The sequence below is a fragment of the Lontra canadensis genome, unplaced genomic scaffold (genome assembly GCF_010015895.1).
Source record: "Lontra canadensis isolate GAN:19392208 unplaced genomic scaffold, GSC_riverotter_1.0 scaffold7, whole genome shotgun sequence".
Taxonomy (NCBI): domain Eukaryota; kingdom Metazoa; phylum Chordata; class Mammalia; order Carnivora; family Mustelidae; genus Lontra; species Lontra canadensis.
This window is the reverse complement of record NW_022631001.1, coordinates 18,899,267-18,918,897: the sequence shown is the minus strand read 5'-3', so window position 1 is coordinate 18,918,897 and position 19,631 is coordinate 18,899,267.

Below are 19,631 nucleotides of genomic sequence, written 5' to 3'. Positions count from 1 at the left end.
CAAGATTGGGCCAAGTATGCCTCCTATGGGCCCCATTCTGCCTACTCCATTTGGTTAGTTCATTCAGTCATTTATCATATATTCATTTATCATTTAATCATTTATCAATATCATTTATTCATCAACAAATTCTTATCAGTATACCTCTGATGTAACAAGCATAGCTGTTAGGCAGTGGAGATAGATAGCAGTGAACAAACACAGACAGGACCCCTGTCTTCATGTTCCTTCATTCAAGTGGAGGAGAAACACAATGAATGAATCAACAAATCAATAAGCAAGAGATATTCACAGTAATGAGTGCTGTGAAGGAAACACAGTGGTGGGTTGGATAGAAACTTTCTGAGGTGGCTGACTTCAGACAGAATAACCAGGGATGGCTTCTCTGAGGAAATGCTAAGTGAGATGATATCTGAAGTATGGAGACTATAAGACCAGCTAGAGAAGCACTTCTGATATGGGACTCCAAGTGCTAAGGTCCAAGTAGGAATTGTTGGGTGAATCTGAGACCCAGAGAGAAGGATGGCTTAAGAGAACAGATAGGTTAAAGTGCACACTTCAAACTGGCTTCCCCCTCTTCTCTCTAGAGCACCGAGAGGCTTTCTACCTTGGCTCCCTGCTCTTTTCTTACCCCTATGATCCCTTCTTCATAGCAGCCAAAGTCAAACCACTTGATATTGGCCTCCTGCTTTCAGTCCTGCCATGGTTTCTGCTCACATTTAGAACTCCAAGTCCTTGCCATGGCCTATAGGGCAATGTTTATTATACCCAAGACTTCTCATCTGACCTCATTTCTGGACTTTCCCCAATCATGCCATCCTTCTTACTGTTCCCCATATATTCCCAAATACTCCTGGTTCATGACTGTTACACTGACAAATATCTATATGGCTTGGTCCCTCCCTCCAGGTCCCAGCTCAAGACACCTTCTCAAAAGACCCTCTGGATCACCTTCCCCTGTCACTCTCCACTTCTACACTTTATTTTTGCTTTATATTATATATTATATATAAAACCCCAGCATTTTATTATATATTTAATTGTTTATTTTCTGTCTCTCCATTATAATTCTAAACATCATGAAGACAGTTATTTTCTTCTGTTGTTATTCATCCCTGATGATACTCAACATATACGGAAAACATGTATGATATGTCAATATCATATTATTTCCATTCTGGTAGGCTATGTATCACATGCCACCAGAGCACAGTGGAATTCCAGAGGAGAAAATGTCTTCCTTGTAGTTGAGAAAGAATTCAGGGGAGAAGTGACATGTAAGTCAGGTCTTAAAAAACGATGTCATTCAAGAAGTTTGACAGCAGGGAAAAAAGGAAGGGGGAAAAACAGTTTGAATAGAGGTAACAGAGTATGTAAAGGCACAAGATCAGTCATTGCAGGGAAGGGTGGGGTGCTCAGAAAACAGAGGGAATACATAGTTCATGAAAAGCATGAGGAGTGGCAAGAGAAAAAGCTATTTGGAAACAGATAATGGTATGTTTAGATACCTTATGAAGAAAATTATGCTCTAAGCTTTGGGTACCAGGGGACTAGTTACAGGACACATCATTCATAATATAATTTCACACTAAGGAAACCATGAAAAAAAATTGTTAGGATACTAGGGAAGCTAATAGGGACTTGTTTTCCTTTTCAGAAACCTGTGTCATTGACCACATATTTGCTTATGTCAACTGTATGCTGGAGTCCTCATTCCTGCCATCCCACAGTATTTCTAGAGCTCATCTTGTGAAAGACATTGCATACTTAGTCCAGAGTTTCTACTGTTCTCTGCTCTTTATCAGACACCAAGCCACTTTCATAAATTCTCCAACCAGGAGGAAGAGCCATGAACAATACCTCCCTTACTTTGCTCGTCTTCAATAGTGCACACACATGCTGCTCTGCTCTTTCGCTATCCCATGGCAACACAGTGGGATAAAATGCATAATGGGGATATGTAAAATCTGTCTGCTTCTCTAGAGAACACAACTAAAATACTGCAGTCTCTCCTCCATTACTTCTATTTTTTGTGTATTTGTTTGACTGCCAAGGAAGGAAATAACAGAAGGGAGACCCACAGCTGGTACTTTGATATCTAATCAGCCTTCACAACTCTGCTCACCCCAAACCCATATATGTGCTAGAAAGATGTAGATGAGATACTGGAAAATTTCTTAAATTAAAAATAATAATAATAAAGGAAAAACAAAAAAAAATAGGTCTCTGACAGATGTTAAGCTTGGGGACTGAAGTTTATAGTTCTTTTAAAAATAAATTTAGCACTAACTTAGCAAGAAGATGGAGTAACATTGCATTTATGTAGTACATTAGTATTTTTTCTAAGGTCATCTACATCTGCCTGGGGCAATATGGCATAGTAGTTAATAACATGCATATTGGAATAAGCCAACCATAGATGGATTTGAGGTTTGGTTTCACCACTTACTAGCTGTGTGACCTTGAACAAATTATAGAAAGTCTCTCAACTTCCATCCTCATCTATAAAATGAATAATGGTAACACCTACCTTAAAACTGTTCCAAGGGTTAAATAAGATCATGTGTTTCATGTAGTCCTTACAGTATGTTATCAACCACATCTTTTTCTATTCTCTTCAGTCCTCTCCAGTCTGCCTGGTGTCATAGTAATAATGGATCCTAGGTCTATATGTTACTGTAACCACTTCCACCACCCCACTTCCAGTCTACCCAGGCATCTCGTATGGCAGTTGTTATAAGAATAACTCATATCGCAAATGGCAGAAGTAAGAGAATGTATAAAAACCATTTTTTCCTCTTGTTTCCACTTTCTTATGGCATCTTGAGTAGCAAGGTTCAAGAACTCCACTTGAGAACTAGATATGCCTTCTATCTAGAAGTTCCTTCAACCCAACACAAGGAAAAGAAACCTAAGTCCTGTGATGACTCCAGGTGACTCAAGGCTTTAAGGAGAAAAAAAGAAAGTGGGTTTCTTTTTGTTTCTTTCAGTCCACATCATCAGAAAGAATTAATCAAGGATGACAGATGAATTTGGCAGGAAGAAGCCCTTTGCTTTGCATCTCTAGAGCCTAATGACTGGCAGCTGTACAAATCATAGACAGAGTTGAGAACCCACATAATCTGAACCAGATACTTTACTTTTTCCTAGAGGTTCCCTGCCCCATGGTTCTTCCACCCAGATTTGATTATACCATTTATCCAACCAATAAACATGTATTGAATACCTGCTATGTGTTAGTCCTAAGAAAAAAGAAATCTAAAAACTCAATCTGTTCCCCCAACATAGTCTTGTAGAAGAGACATAAAATACATTTTTATAATGGAGGTACCTGGCATTATGGGAACACAGAAACAAGAAGGAGGGACAACTCCAGAGCTAGGGAAATTACTGTCTTACTGAGGTAGAATTCACCTGCCACATCTAGAATTTCAGCTACATGACTGACTTACAGAGACTGTTCCTTATTTATGCTGAAGTTGTTTTGACCCTGTGACATTGTTGAGAGTATGGGATAAGTGAAAGTGATGGAGCCTATTGGGCCAGAAAGGTGGGAGGGAGGGATACTGAAGCATCTATCCCCCTCCTCTCACAGAAGTATCTCTGCCCAGTTGGCAGTTATCCTGTCATCTCTAATCAACCATGTAAAGGTGGAAGCTAAAGATAATTAGCATGCAATAACTTTCCTCCTTACTCTTTTAAATCTAAATTGAATGCTCATGAGGGGGCCTGTTCTGAAGCAGCTAATAAGAGAGCCATGGTTTTAATTCATTCTGCCTTCACTAGCACATGGCATCACTGTGTGTCTCTGGCTTGACCGGGCTTATTTTTTTACTGAAGAAACATTAACCTGTGCCTATGGGGTGTGTGTGTGTGTGTGTGTGTGTACATATATGTACGAGGTGGGAAAGAAAACACCATCAGCAATGAAGAGAATTCTTATTACTGTCACTCATTTGTGTGTGTGTGTGTGTGTGTGTTTATGGGGTATTAACAACAGTTGCATGCCTTCTATGTGCCTGGAATACACACTGATTGGTAGATTCTGAATATACAGTGATTGGTAGATACTGAACATATGGAAAGAAGAAACAAAAAAGATATAGTTGCTGGTCCCTAGAAAACATTAGTTAAGGGTTGGGATATCCAACTACAAAGCAGTAACTTTAAGGTAAGCACAGGCAGCTGAGAGAAAGTCCTGAAAGTGAGGCAGAACCATTCTTGTTTTATAAATGAAGAAAATACTGTCAGAAGAAAGAAGTTACTTGGCTTACGTTTCACCAGAATTTGAATCCAGTTCCACCTTACTCTAAATCTCTCTTTCCACATCTCATGCTGCCCGGATATAAAGCAACCAGTGCAGCTCTGAACCATGAGATTTTTATATCATAACACTGATGTAAAGATATTGAGTTTTTAGACTAAATATAAATTTAATGACTGTTTCAACACTGAAGGTCATAACTCAAAAGACATTTCATATTCTTACTCACATCTTCTTAATCCTTGAAATGGCTCTGAGGGATTCAATAGGCCTTTTTCATACAGTCATAAAATCAAATATTATAACATTTCCCCCCCAAATAAAAAAATAAATAAATAAATTTATAGTTATTGCCTTTTTTGATAACTTAGGATGATAATAAAGACACTAGAAATTAAGGAGACAACACTATGCCTAATCATACACAATAGTAGTAAATATGGCAAATGGAGCCTGTCTTTGTCAAAGAGGGGAACTTTACTCTGAAATGCATTTTAAGGAATCAAAGTTCTGTACCATATATTCTAGGGAGTGTTGATCAAGATCACTGGTTTTGTTGTTTTGTTTTGTTTTTTAGTTTCCTATCAATCTGAAGCTTAAGATATTTACAAAATAAAGTTCACTTAATCTTATACTTATTATCAACACTGCTAAATAATACATGCCACACACACACACACATACACACACACACACACAACCTTTATTAATAAGGAACCAATCTCTTATTTGATTCAGTAGTTCTCACAATTCTTGGATATATTTTGTTCTTCCTATTCCTTAGACCATTCAATTTTTAGCTCATCACATTTCTCCTCTTTTTTATCTCTTCATTGTAAATAGTCCTAAAAGTGAATCATAGCATCATGCTTTTTCAGAAAAATCAGTTTCCCCGGAATTCAACAATCATTCTAGAGCTGATGATTTCCTCAAAGTCAGTCATCCTTGTTACCTTTTTAATTATTGCTGTTCTGTCATTTTATTAGTTTCTATTGTAATAACTGTATGTGTCTATCTTTTACACTAGACTATAAGCTTTCCGAGAACAAGGTCTGTTGTATTTCAGCTCTGTATGTCCTGTGTAAACATACACTGAATTGAATGGATGAATAAATTATTAAATAAATTAACAAGTAAATTAAATCTCTCAAAATTTATTTTTTTGAGAATAAATTCTCAAAATTTATTATTTCCAGTGTTAATTTTCCCTTGAATCCACTTATTGATCTCTCATTCATCAATATACTCCTCACATGTCACTCCTTAAAGCTTTCTTTCACTCCTGCCAAGTCAGTTAGCCCTGTTCTATGTTCTGTGCTCTTTTAGCACTTTAAAAAAATATATTTATTTATTTATTTGTCAGAGAGAGAGAGAGAGAGAGAGAACACAAGCTGGGGGAGTGGCAGGCAGAGGGAGAAGCAGGCTCCCTGCTCAGCAAGGCGCCCAATGTGGGATTCAAGGATCTCATGACCCTGGGATCATGATCTAAGCCAAAGGCAGACACTTAACTGAGCCACCCAGGCATCCCTCTCAATATTTTTTTAAAATGGTGTTTCTACTATGTTTTAATTGTTTATTAACATGCCACCCTCATAGATTATGAGCTACCACATAGTAGGTCCTCTATAAAGCCAAGCTCAAAGCCCCTGATACTAAAGACCTTCCTGACTTAACATGCCTTTGGAAAAATGGAGGGATTATAAAGTATTCAAAGATCCTTCTGTTTGTTATCTCTGCCACTTCCTTGCACCTCTGACAGAAATGAAGATAAGAACAACTGTTGTCTTGAAGACCACACCCACACATTCTTACTTCCCCTGCCAGTGGTGCCCACCCCCAGACACCCTGGCTCCTATCAAATTTCATCAAGTGTCCAGGTGCCAAGTGTACCACCCTGTGATGATGGTTTTCACATTATAGCCCCAGCCACAGTCCCTTCTGCAAACTGAACTCATTATCTACCTATCAAGTTGACATATGCATGAAAATGCAAATAAGCATTTGAAACTTAACCAATAGTAAAGTCATCGGGGTAAAAATGGCTCATTTTTTAAGTGAGAGTTGAAACTAGACTTCACTAGTTCTGTGTCAATGTCTGATAAATAATGCACTTTCATAAAGTCATGTTCAGGAAGAGGTAAAATGTTGCTGTAGTTCTATGGCATACTAGAGAGCATGTGCCTCGTTTAAATGGGGAACCACTAGTTAACTTCAGCTTGTTCTTGCCATGTGGGAACATTGGCCAGCTGTGCTGTATCATCTAAGTTCCAAGAGATGCTAAAAAAAAAAAAATCTTGATTTAAAATACTGAGAATAGATGAGAGAAAGAGGGGGAGAGTTGGGAAGGAGAGAGAGAATGGGGAGAGAACAGAAAAAAAAAAAAGAGAGAGAAAACATATCTTACAAATCTGTAGGCTCTGGATAAAACTCCTCTGTGATTCCAGGCCTATAGGACAATTTAGCTCAACATAGTAAACTTACATAAACATTTCTTTAAAAAATTAGAAAAAAAGATTTATATATTTATTTGAGATACAGTGTGTGTGTGTGTGTGTGTGTGTGTGTGTGTGTATGCCAGTGAGAGTGTGGTGGGGAGGGGGAAGAGGAGAGAGAATCTCAAGCAGAGGCCCCACCAATGAGCTGTCTGATACAGAGCTTGATCCCAGGAACCTGACATCATGACCTGAGCAAAATCAAGAGTCAGATAGATGCTCAACTGACTGAGCCACCCAGGCACCCCTACACAAACACTTATAATTATGTGTATTTGAGACTGGTCTGAAAGGAGAAAGATTTGGTCACAGTAAATATAAAATTGGTTATATTCCTGATTCAGATCCAGTTACCATTTATTGAGAATTGATATATGTCATGCAATATACTAAGCTCTTTCATTAATATATTAATGCTTAAAATTTTCATCAAAGTAATAGATGTACATAACTAAAATCAAATTGTTTTAAAAGCAATGCTCTGGGGCTGCCTGGGTGGCTCAGTGGGTTAAGCCTCTGCCTTCAGCTTAGGTCATGATCTCAGGATGCTGGGATCGAGTCCCGCATCGGGCTCTCTGCTAGGCAGGGAGCCTGCTTCCTCCTCCCTCTCTCTCTCTCTCTCTGCTTTCCTCTCTGCCTACTTGTGATCTCTCTCTGTCAAATAAATAAAATCTTAAAAAAAAAAAAAAAAAGCAATGCTCTGAACCCCTTTCTCACATCTAATATTTCACAGAAGCAAGCATACTTTGATTTTACCTCCTTATTTCTAAGTTATGTTATTATATTGTTATTTACTGATTCTTAGATTCTGGTATTACCTATTTGTGAAGAAATAGTTCTCACAGTTAAATATAACATGCAGAATTCTCACTGCCCCCATCCACTTAACATAATTCTATCCTAAGTATTGTTAGTTCAACAGTCAGTATTTTTACATCTGCTTGGGTATGTGAAATAGTTCACTCCCTAGCCATATAGTATACTGTAATTACTTTTTCTGTGTTATCAAACTATATATTTTGCTTAAAGTTAATATAATATATGTCTATTTACTTAGTTTTCTAGGCACTTCTGTATAATTCAATTTCAAATTCTCTCCCAGCTGTCTACATCTCAATGTATTCAAATATATCAGAATTCTCACAGCTTTAATGTCTTGAGGACATCTCTCCAAGGTAGTTTGCCCCTTCTTCACGCACTCACTGCTATCTTTAGTGGACAGCTGTCATTTGGGAATCTCTCATCACTTTCATGCTATTATCCCCAATTCTCCTCTCTTTCTCCTTTTCCATTCTCTCTCCCCTTCCCTTCAATTAGATGAGGCAATTCCAGAGTCCCATTTCTTCTCTTTCTTAGGTTACTCTTGTTTTTGGTGGAATATCTTCTCCAGGAGCTAAACTATTTGAGTCCTACCACATATATACAATATCATACACACACACACACACAGACACACACACTCTCACACACACACACACACACACACATATTTCTTATTTTGCTCACAAAATTGATCTGTTTGGCTGCATATAGAATTCTAGATGAGCAATAACTTTCCTTTCCTAGCTCCAGTGTTGCTATTGATAAATCCATGCAAAATCATTTGGATTTCTGAGCTTTCATATGTTATCTGTTTTTTTTCCTGTTGTGTGGAATATTTGGAATTTTCTCCTTCCCAGTGTTCTGAAATATTATGGTAGTGTACTTTGACATAGATCAAATTCATCCATCATGCTGATTCATGAATAGGGTCTTTTGGTCAAGGAAGGCATGTCCTTTAATACTAAGACATTATCTTTTAAATGATTTCCTCTCTTTCTGATTACATTTCCGGACATCATTTTAATTTGGTTTTGGATCTCCTAGATGAATCTTATCTTTTCCATCCTCCTTTGTATGTTTGTTCCACTCTGTGAAACTTTCTTTACCATATCCTCCAGCTTTTCCTCTGAGTTTTGCATGGTTTTAATTCTGTAAGTTCTTTTTTTATTCCTAATTGTTACTTCATTAGTACTTTACATAACTTTTTGCTATGATAGAAATATTCTACATTATGTACTACTAAATACAGTATCCACTAGTACGAGACATTGAATTTTATTTAATTTTACTTAATTTGAACTTAAATAGCCATTTGTGTCTAAGACTACATGTTAAACAGGACAGCCTATACTTGGTTTTATATCCGTAAGAAATACTAATGATAGATTCTTTTGAACTTTTCATTTTCCTGCATAGTCTCTGTTCCTCCAATTGGCTCATTTCAATTTGTCTTGGTCTGTTTTTCATATAAGAACTTGTGCGTGTGTGTTTAGTGACCTAACATCACTATCTTAAGATGGTTCTCTTGATCTAAAACATTTCAGCTGGGGAGCAGGGGCAGGAAGGGGATGGAATTCCAAGATCCAGAATGGAAGTCTAAGCTAGCTAGCCAATTATGATAATCAAATAGAGGAGGAGGGTTGGATTTCAACTCGATTTTGTTAGGCAAACGTTTACTTACTTTCATTATTTTCAGTACATTATCAACATCCCCAAGCAAAGACACACCTTATTTTACTTGGTCTAAAGATATCATCTAATCTGTTTTGATGGGAAGGAAAAGAAAGGAACTTTGTTGCTCAGTCGCGTGGTCTAGGAGATGGAATATGAAGATCCAGCCCCTTCTTAAAGAGGATTTCAACCAATTTTATCCTCCCCTCCTTGCTCCTACTCCCACTTTCAGAGGTCCCTCTTGCAAATTCTTGAGTGATTTAAGATCTCTGGCACAAATATGGTTGCTTTCCAATTGTCCCACTAAATGTCTTAGAATTCAGTTTTCTTATGTCTAAAATAGTTTCTACTAATCTTCTGTTTTTCAGCTTCCATTTTTTCCCTTTCTACTCCCCTGTTCTCTTTATCCTGGAAGATTTATGTTTCTTTGTAGTTTTAACACCTTTTACTATTGTTTCAGGTGGCTTTCAGGAAGGAGAAAAATTAAATTTTCCCCCAATATTCCAACCTCTAACTAGAATACCCTGAACTCTTTGAATACCTCCTTCAAGTCGTTTCTCCCAATCCATTGTAGATTGCTATTATAATCCCAATTAAGCTGATGAAGCTGAGGCTGAAAAACGTGAGCAATTTGACTAAAACCATATGGATCAAACTTTTGTTCATCTGCATCATTGTTTCTGCTCACTCATCTGGCAGAGAAGGTCACACAATAGAGAAACAATGCCAGACAGTCTCCGTTACTGACAGTCAATAGGGCATTGTGTGGGTTTTTTTTGTTTTTTTTTTTTTTGTTTTTTTTTAATATGGTGTTCAAAATCCTGCCAAAATGAGTAATATGATCACTAGACTCTGAAGGTGATTCTACTAGGATGGGCAGTCTTCAGTGCATTCTCCCAGATATGCATGGGCTCTTCCTCTATGATCTACAGGCAACATAACATTGAACCAAGAGGGTTCTTCATTTTTTATCACTATTATTTGTTTGATTCTGTTAGTTGGGACTGTGGTTTAATTCTCTTACCCCATTTTTCTGACAGTCTTGTGGGAGGAAGTGAAAACACTGTGAGTGACATGTTTATTTATGTACCTAATCTGGGATGACACTGTGACAAGCAGCAGGGATGTATTTTTTCAAGCAGACTTCTGCGTCGCTTGTCAGCTCCTTATTATGAGGTGGTTGAGTTTACTGCATTTTTAGTTATATTTGAATGCCTAATAATTCCACAGCACATTAACTATAATTTGTGAATTATATCTATCTTCTAAGAATGCATCACTTTATATCTCTTAGTAAAACAATTCATGTGAATCTAGCTACATCAGAAGGCTTCTGAGATTTTATTACCAGGCAATTATACTCATCATCATTTAGATTTTTAAAGCTCCTCTAGAAATATCTTACTATATCTACTGTCTCTTTCTATCTCAACACTTTGGCCCGCTGGGACAGCCCTTGTGACTTCTTCTCAAAATCATGGCAGTCTAGCTGTCACCTCATATTCTGCATGTCTAAAACTAAGCTCATTATCTGTACCCCTCTTGACCCTCTGTGCAAACATGTTTCTTCTGGAATCTCTCACTTTCAGTTAATGGAACCCCCACCCCTACTGTTGTCTTAAAAGAAATATTTGTGTCATCTTCAGATCCACCTTTCCAACATCTTCCCCCAAAGAATGATTGCCAAGTCCTGTCAGTTCTACCTGGAGATGTATTTCACGCTTGCCTTGGACTCAGCCATGGCACAGGACCTTATCTTTCCTGTGCTGGATTACTGCGAAGTTTTTCCTTCTGGCCTCTTTGTCACTAGCCTGACTTTCACCATGTTACTGACATAAAAAGAAGACCATTATAGAAAAGTTGAGAAACATACAAACAAAAAAGTAAAAAGGTAAAAGTAAATATTGGCCAAAAGCTATTACCAGAGCTAATCATTGCTATATTTTTGGTACATATCTTTCAGATAAAAAAAAGCGTGTCAATATAACTACGCATGTAACACCTGTGAGAAATATATATATATATATGTTACATATGTATGCATTATATAATGTTGTTTTGTATACATATGCCTAAATGTGAATTGAATATGTCTACAGGATTCATATATTTTGCCACTATCTTGCTTAAAAACCTTCAATGATATCTTGCTAACAAGAATGCCTTCCAGAGCTCAGCAAGTAATTAGGCCCTGCAGAATTGGCCTGACTTACTTCTCTGACCTCATTTTCTACTGCATTTACTTAGTCCCATGGGTCTATTTGCTGTTCATTTAAAACAAGCCACCCACTTTGGGGCTTCAGCATCTTTCGTGGATTTGACTCCTAGTCTGATTAGCTTCCAGGGTCCCTGACTTATCTGTCTAGCCCCTGACATTTTCACCTATCAAAACTCCCTTAGGCTATATGTAGCCACTCTAAGTCTACTTTTTTTGAAAAAGTTTCACTGATTTTCTCTATCAGAATGGCTGAACCTCCTTTAGAGTTTTCACAGATCTTTCAAGCATGTACATATTATGCATATATTTCCTCGTGGAAAAAAGCAGAAGCCTTTTTGCACCATAAAGGCTTGATTCTATATCCTACTAGTTGTGTTATCTTGAAGTGCTTAATCTCTCTAAGCCACAGAAAAGCGTAACCTATTAGTGCCATTATATGGATAGGAAAGTGAAGGTGAGGGAAGTAAATATTTTGCCCAGTGTCACATAAATGATTAGAGTTGGAATTGGCAATCATTATTTCTTTGATAAAACCCATACTCCTGACTGTCATGTTAAGCCAATTCTTTAGTTTCTCTCTCTTAATAGAAACTGGTAGAGATGCACTACCTAGAGCTGTTCACAGATTTCACTTTTTTTAAAAAAAGATTTTATTTATTTACTTGACGCAGAGAGAGAGAACACAAGCAGGGGGAATAGCAGAGGGAGAAAGAGAGAAGCAGATTCCCACTGAGCAGGGTGCCCAATGCAGGGCTCGATCCCAGGACCCAGGGATCATGATCTGAGCCAAAGGCAAACGCTTAACCAAGTGAGCCACCCAGACACCCCTGGATTTCACTTCTTACTAAAATACCTCATTTAGTGAGCATAAAGAGTGCTGTATTAACACATTCAGTTTCTTGGGATGCCATAACAAATTACCAGGAGCTGGGTAGCTTCAAACAACAGAAAGCTAGAAGCTTTCTTTTGGGAAACTAGAAGTCCAAAATGAAGATTTTGGCAAAGCCATACTTCCTCTGAAGTCTCTGGGTAAGTATCTTTCTTTGTCTCTGCCTGGTTTATAACAGTTGCCTAGTTTCTAATGACACTTCTTTGCTTGTTTTTCAATCTACGCCTATTGTCCCAAGACTCTTTACGTGAGTCATGCTTTACATGGCCTTCTTATAAGGACACTTATAAGTGTCTTCTTATAGGACACTAGTTATTGGCTTTAGTACCCTTAATCCAGTATGGCCTCATTATCTTAATTATATCTTCAAAAAACTATCTTCAAATAAAATTATATTCATAGGTATTGAGGATTAAGATTTGAATCGACCTTCCATATGGCGGTAGGTACTGTTCAAGGGTATTGACCTATATACCTTCAGATAAATTAATACTTCCATTAGTACTGATTCATTTGACAGGATCAAGTTTCCAGGCAATGGGCATAACCCTATGAAACATCTACTAGATAACAGAATAAATACTAGTATGTCATTATTGCTGTCAACAAATAGGCAAGGAAAATAATAGGCTTGTTTATTTGTTTTCTAGTTTCTCACAGAGACATTTACTGACTAAACCTGACATTATTCATAATAGACATGTGGACAAAGATTACAATGATAGAAACACAAAGTTAGGGAAGGTGGATGAAAAGGAAAAGAACAGTAGATAATATTCAATTTATCAATGCCAACATACTAAAATTTTAATTTTAATATATTTGTAACTTGCATAATATACCAGTGATAGATGTATATATTTTTAAGGTTTCTATAGTGTCCTCTCCCCACACATGTTTGGTTTTTTTGTTTGTTTGTTTGTTTGTTTTTTACAAAAAAGCAACTGCTTGTTACTGCTGGTTTTCAAATTACCACAGGTGGTTTGCCCAGTATTTTTACTTTGTATCTGATAACCTAAGTTTAAAATATTCACAATAAATGGAAATTTATAAATACATGCACAAAATTTATGTTTTCATAATAGCATAAACATACCTACAGCAATTTTAATAATTCTTTTTGATACAGATGTTAATGTTGGTGTTGACTACATTTACTATCTAATTCCACCCATTTCAGATCAGCATCTTGGCCTTGCTTCCTTCTCTATTAAAGCAGCTGCCTCAAAGAACTGACTAGCTCCCAGCCCCATAGCTGTACCTGGGTTCCCATGCCCGTCTGCCTTTCCTCAATCTTTGCCACACTTCCTTTTCTGTCCAGCAAAATTTATGTACTTTTGTAGCAGAGACATAATGGTATTTCTCCCACGAAGACTCACATAAGAGTTTACCACTCCATTTTTTTTCTTTTACTATCTGTTTCTATTTACACATGGATTGAATATTTATTTTACTCTGTCTTAATTACAAAGAATTAATTACAGGATTTGTAAATATTTATAGTGCCTAGGATAGAGTTCAGCACATACTTATTTACTCCCCACTTTCAAGAGAGTTATGATTTTGTTGATTAATAAAGAGACAAATTTAGTCAGGGTTAGGGGTGAAGGTTGGGTGATCAGATTAGAGGCTTGTCATGGTCTAGGCACAGAGCAACATACTGGGGCTATACAAAGATGAGTAAGAAAATGTTTCTGATCTCAGGAAGATTAGAGTCATGTGTCAGATTGCTCAGGTAACTGACATAACAGACCCTAAGGAGAGCTCAAATGCCTGCATAGATAGTGTCCTACACATACAGTATCCCACAGTAATCAGCCAAGAAGCACACATAGGGAGCACCTACGTCAGTCTAAGGCAAGCATACAACAAGAAAATCTTGAACAGCATCTGAGACAGAGAGCCCTGGACAAGGGAAGAAAAGTGGGAAAAGGGCATTCCAATTATAGGAAAGAGAGTGAACCAAAGACAGAGACGCATGACAGATAACAATGTTTGAAAAACTGTAAGCACATTGCAGAAGAGACTTGGTGACTTAATTTTTTCCCCCCAATACAAAGTAGTACAGAAATTATTACATACTTGGATTCTTATTTACCTATGGGCTGTGCATATATCTATGTATGTGTGTGTGTGCAGGAAAGGAGGTTACGTGCTTCTCTGTGATTCTACATTTAGAGTAAAAGTACAGAGGCGGTAGGAGGGCAAAATGTCCATTATTGACTTTCTGTTCACCACAACAGTCTAACAGGAAGATTTCTGTCAGGCATCTGCCACCTCTACTAACTTTTTGGAATGGTTACAAAAATGCATATCCAAGTCATAAAGATTTAAGAAAATATTCTCCTGCCATTTACAGTAATGCTACCAAACGACAAGTTCAAATTACTTGTTGTGATTACTCTTCATCTGGGCAAAACACATGTTGTAAAGTATGCACAAGATGCAATTACATCAATTGCAATGACACGGAATAACACCACCAGAAAAAAGCTAATCACACACAATACACATACTGTTTAGAATTTTCCCAAATACTTCTCCTTTTTTCCCCTTTTCTTTTCTTCCTCTTTTTTTTTTCTTTATTACAATCTGTTCATCATTTGGACTCATGAAGAACTCTTCGCTTTGCTTTGCTTTTTCATAATGTGCAAAGTAACAGCTGAATTAGATAAGCACCAAAAAAAGTCAATAAAATAAACATTAATATACACAACATATTCTCACATTTAGATGATATTTAAAATAATGGCCTTGCTATATTCACCAGCAATATTACTTAAATACTTAGAGATTTTGACTTTTGTGATGCCCATAGAGGGGATATCCAACTGCAAATGTAAAAACAGATGTTTTTGAAGGTATTCTTCATGCAGGGTTTTAAACAACTCTAAGCTGAGTACTTCAATAAATGGTTGTGGGATATAATATTTTTCCTTTTCCTTAAAATTTATTTATTTGAGAGAGAGAGAGAGAGAGATCACAAGTAGGCAGAGAGAGGGGGAAGCAGGCTCCCTGCCGAGCAGAGAGCCTGATGTGAGGCTTGATCCCAGGACCCTGAGATCATGACCTGAGCCGAAGGCAGAGTCTTAACCCACTGAGCCATCCAGATGCCCCAATATTTTTCCATTTCAACATAAGTCATGTCCAAGTACATTAAAACAGCCTATATTCTCTGATACTCTTGTTTTCTCCAGTTGATCTCCCCTCAGTCTTCCCTTTCTCCTCACTTGATTGTCTCTCTGGGGATAGCTCTGCTACTGCAGCTTTAAATTCCAATCTCTATTTCTAAATTGCACCGCTCTCCTCACCATCATGCCTGCACATTTGGCCACTAAATAGACTTTTTCACCTGTGTGTCCTCAAAACACTATATGCAATTTAGTATTCACTACCAGTCCTGATTTTCCCAATCCTCCCACCTCAAAACTAGCACATTCAACAATGTTCTCAATCTCAGTTAACGGGATTACTACCTAAATTAGAAATTTCCGAGTCTCTCTTCCATCTATATCTAATAGGACACCAAATACTATTAATGATATTTGATAAATGTACTTCATGTTTATTATCATTATTTCAGTCTCCATTTTTATTGTCTCAATTCATGTCCTTATCTTATTTAATCAAGACACTTCAAAATGAAATTCATGGTTTAAATGAAGTCATCATCTGACTTATGTACATGCTTTCTTTTTTAGTGGCATTATTATCAACAACATGCTGGTGCTAATGATTGGGTTAGATGTCTTCCCCTCTCTTTCCTTCATTTATAATCCCTAAACAAACATGGTAACTTCCTAAATATCCCTGATAATTTGTTCATCTCTTTTAATCTCACTTCTACTGCTCTAGTTCACATTCTCAATATTTATCACATGAACTGTTGCAACTGAAGAGGAATTGGTTGGTCTTTCACTCACAAAGTCTCCCCTAATCTTTCTAAAATTAGAAAGAGAATTATGTAGCAACTCTGCTTGTTTTTTTCCCCCCCAACAATGAATCTGAACAGGTAGGAAGAGTGGACTTTCAAAAATCCAAGAAATTACAATCTAGAAGAAATGAGCTGGAACTCTACATCGATATTTTTAAAAACTCCATTGAGTATTTTCTGCTTCTCGTCATGAAAGAGCATTTGATACTGTACTAGTCCCCTTGCCATACAGAACTACAATATTGACATGCTATCTAGATGAGGACTGTATATGCCCAGAGGAGGGAAACTACTAAGACAAGACAATGATCAACCCAACATTTTGCCTTTAGACATGTTTATGAGTATAATTCAGGGTGGTGGAGCCCAAGGAAAGGATGGTGGCTACAAAAAGTAGCACTAAAAATAAGGACAGGAGGTCCTTTACCTCTTTGAGCAAAGACCAAGTTATATACGTGTATAGCAAGGTTTTTTTCAAGGCCAGGACAAGAAAAGCTAGTAGGAAGATGCAAGCTAAAAAGAAATGCCTCAGACTGTACCATATTGAAAGATATAGGCCCTCTGAGCAGTCTGGGCAAGTAACCTTGCTGAATAACCTGGGTATTGAATTTAGGACTCCTCAAAAAAAAAAAAAAAATCCCATGTTTCAGAAATAGAGTTACTCTGGTCTTATAATAAGGGCTACATTAGAACCATTTTCACAAAGTTTAAAAACAGATTTTTAATGAATCAAGCTGATTTTTGAGTAAATTATCTGTCAAATAAAATTCAAGAGTTTCCAAAGGAAAACAACAAAGTTTAAAATCTTATCAGTATAATATCCACAATGGTCAAGTACAAGAACAAACTATTGGGCATATGAAAAAGCAGGAAAATAATATATATAGTATTTAAAATTTAAATTATTTAAATATTAAAAAGAGTAAAAATAAATATATCCAGAGATCTTAAAATGAACAGAAAAAGACTTTAAAGCTATGAATATAAAAGGAAATTATTAAAAAGAGACAAAATTATAAACCTGAAGCAAATAGTATCTTAAGTGAAAAATCCTCAGTAAGCGTTTAACATTAGATTGGATACTTCAGAAGAAAAGAGAAAATAGCTTGAAGACATAGCAATAGAAATTCTATGTAAAAAGACTGGAGGTGGAGTGGCTGGGGGTGAGGAGAAAACCTCCTCAGTCATATGTTTGAAGATACCTAACAGTCAGAATTTGTGATGTGAATACCAGAAGAGAATGAGAGACAGGAAAATGTTGAAGAAATAATGAAAACAGCTCTTTTTGGGGAAGACAACAGAGTAGGAGGGCACTAGACTCACTCTGTCACACAGATCTAGCTACATAGCACTCACATCAATGTAAATAACCCAGAAAACCACCTGAAGATTGCCAGCATAAACTCCATAACTAAAAGTAAAAAAGAGACCACACTGAAGAGACTAGGAAGGTTAGAGACATGGTTGGGAACTAAACAGACTTCTGGGACTGTCCGTGGGAAGAGAAACACACCACTGGCAGAGAAAGAGGAGAGAAGAAGACTCCTACACTGGGGAAGATGAATCCTCATAACATTTCACTTTGAAAATCATAGGGGCTGAATTTCATGAATTGTTACAGCCAGCAGGACTTAAAACATGGATATTTTTTTCAAAGATTTTATTTATTTTGTTATTTGACAGAGATTGAGAGAAAGAGAGAGTAAGCACACAAGCAGGTGGAGCAGCCCGCAGAGGGAAAGGGAGAAGCAAGCTCCCTGCTGAGGAAGGAGCCTGATGCTGGGCTCAATCCCAGGACCCTAGGATCATGACCTGAGCTGAAGGCAGCTGCTTAACTGACTGAGCAACCAAGGCACCCCAAAACATGAATAAAAAAAAAAAAAAGCAGTTTAGCTCTGGAGAACAGGTGGGCTAGAGAAAATGGAGTCCCTACCCTTGGAGATACAGCATAGAAGCATATGGGTCAAAGGTACCTGGGGCATATGGGAAGGCTGGGAAGAAGTTACTGGGTAACTCCTCTAGAAACAAAGGAAACATCAGGTGTCATCTACCTCTTTGCCCCTCTTCATAAACACATATGCACCTGCTGGACTTGCTACTTAATTTGCCAGTACTGTTGTCCTGCGCCTACACTGTGCTTCCACAAATCCACTGCTCTAGATAGCCTCCCTGAGTCCAGACAGTGCAGGACCCCTTCTGCAGAGGATCGGTGTTACTCAAAGCTTGCTAGCACCACCACTGCACCCCACCTATTCCATGAGAATGGACTTAGGGAACTCAGTGACTCCATCAAGCATAATGACATTCATATAATAGGGATCCTAGAAAGAGAAGAAAAACAAAAGGAGATAGAAAATTTACTTGAAGAAATAATCATTGAAAATTCCTAAATCTGGGGAAAGAAACATATATCCACATCCAGGAGGCACAGAGATCCCCCAAAAAAATCAACCCAAGGAGGTCCACAACCAGACACATAGTAATTAAGATGGCAAACTGCAGTGATAAAGAGAGAATTTTTAAAGCAGCAAAAGAAAAGAAAGCAATTACACACAAGGGAAACCTCATCAGACTACCAGAAGATTTCTCAATAAAAACTCTGTAGGCCAGAAGGGAGTGGCATGATAAATTCAAAGTACAGAAAGGTTAAAAAAAAAAAAAATCTGCAGCCAAGAATACGCTATCCAGAAAGGATGCCATTCAGAATGAAAAGAGAGATAAAGTGTTTCCCAAACAAAAGTTAAAGGAATTGAAGACCTCTAAATCAGCCCTTCAAGAAATGTTAAAAGGAAATCTATGAATGGAAAGGAAATACCATAAGCAAGAATAAGGTAAGGAAAGTAGGAAACAAAAAAAGTAGTGCAAATAATTATATCTGCAATAATAGCGAAGGGAAAAAATAAAAATAAAAGGATGTAAAGTATAACACCATAAACCTAAAACATGGTGAGGAGAGGAGTAAAGAATGGGTTAAAAAAATGACAATCAATGTAATATAGAATGTTACATGCAGAAGGTGTTACATACAAACTGACGGTAACCACAAATCAAAAACCAGTAACACACACACAAAATATAAAGAGAAAGAAATCTAAGTATATCAATAAGAAAGCCAATTAACTATGAGAGAAGAGAATAAGAGAAGAAAAAAACCATAAAACAAGCAACAAAACGGCAATAAATACATACCTATCAATAATCACTTTGAATGTAAATGGACTAAACACTCTAATCAGAAAACATAAAGTGATGGAATGGATTAAAAAAAAGATCCATTTATATGCTGCCTACAAGAGACTCAATGCAGACGTAAAGACACCTACAGATTGAAAGGAAATGGA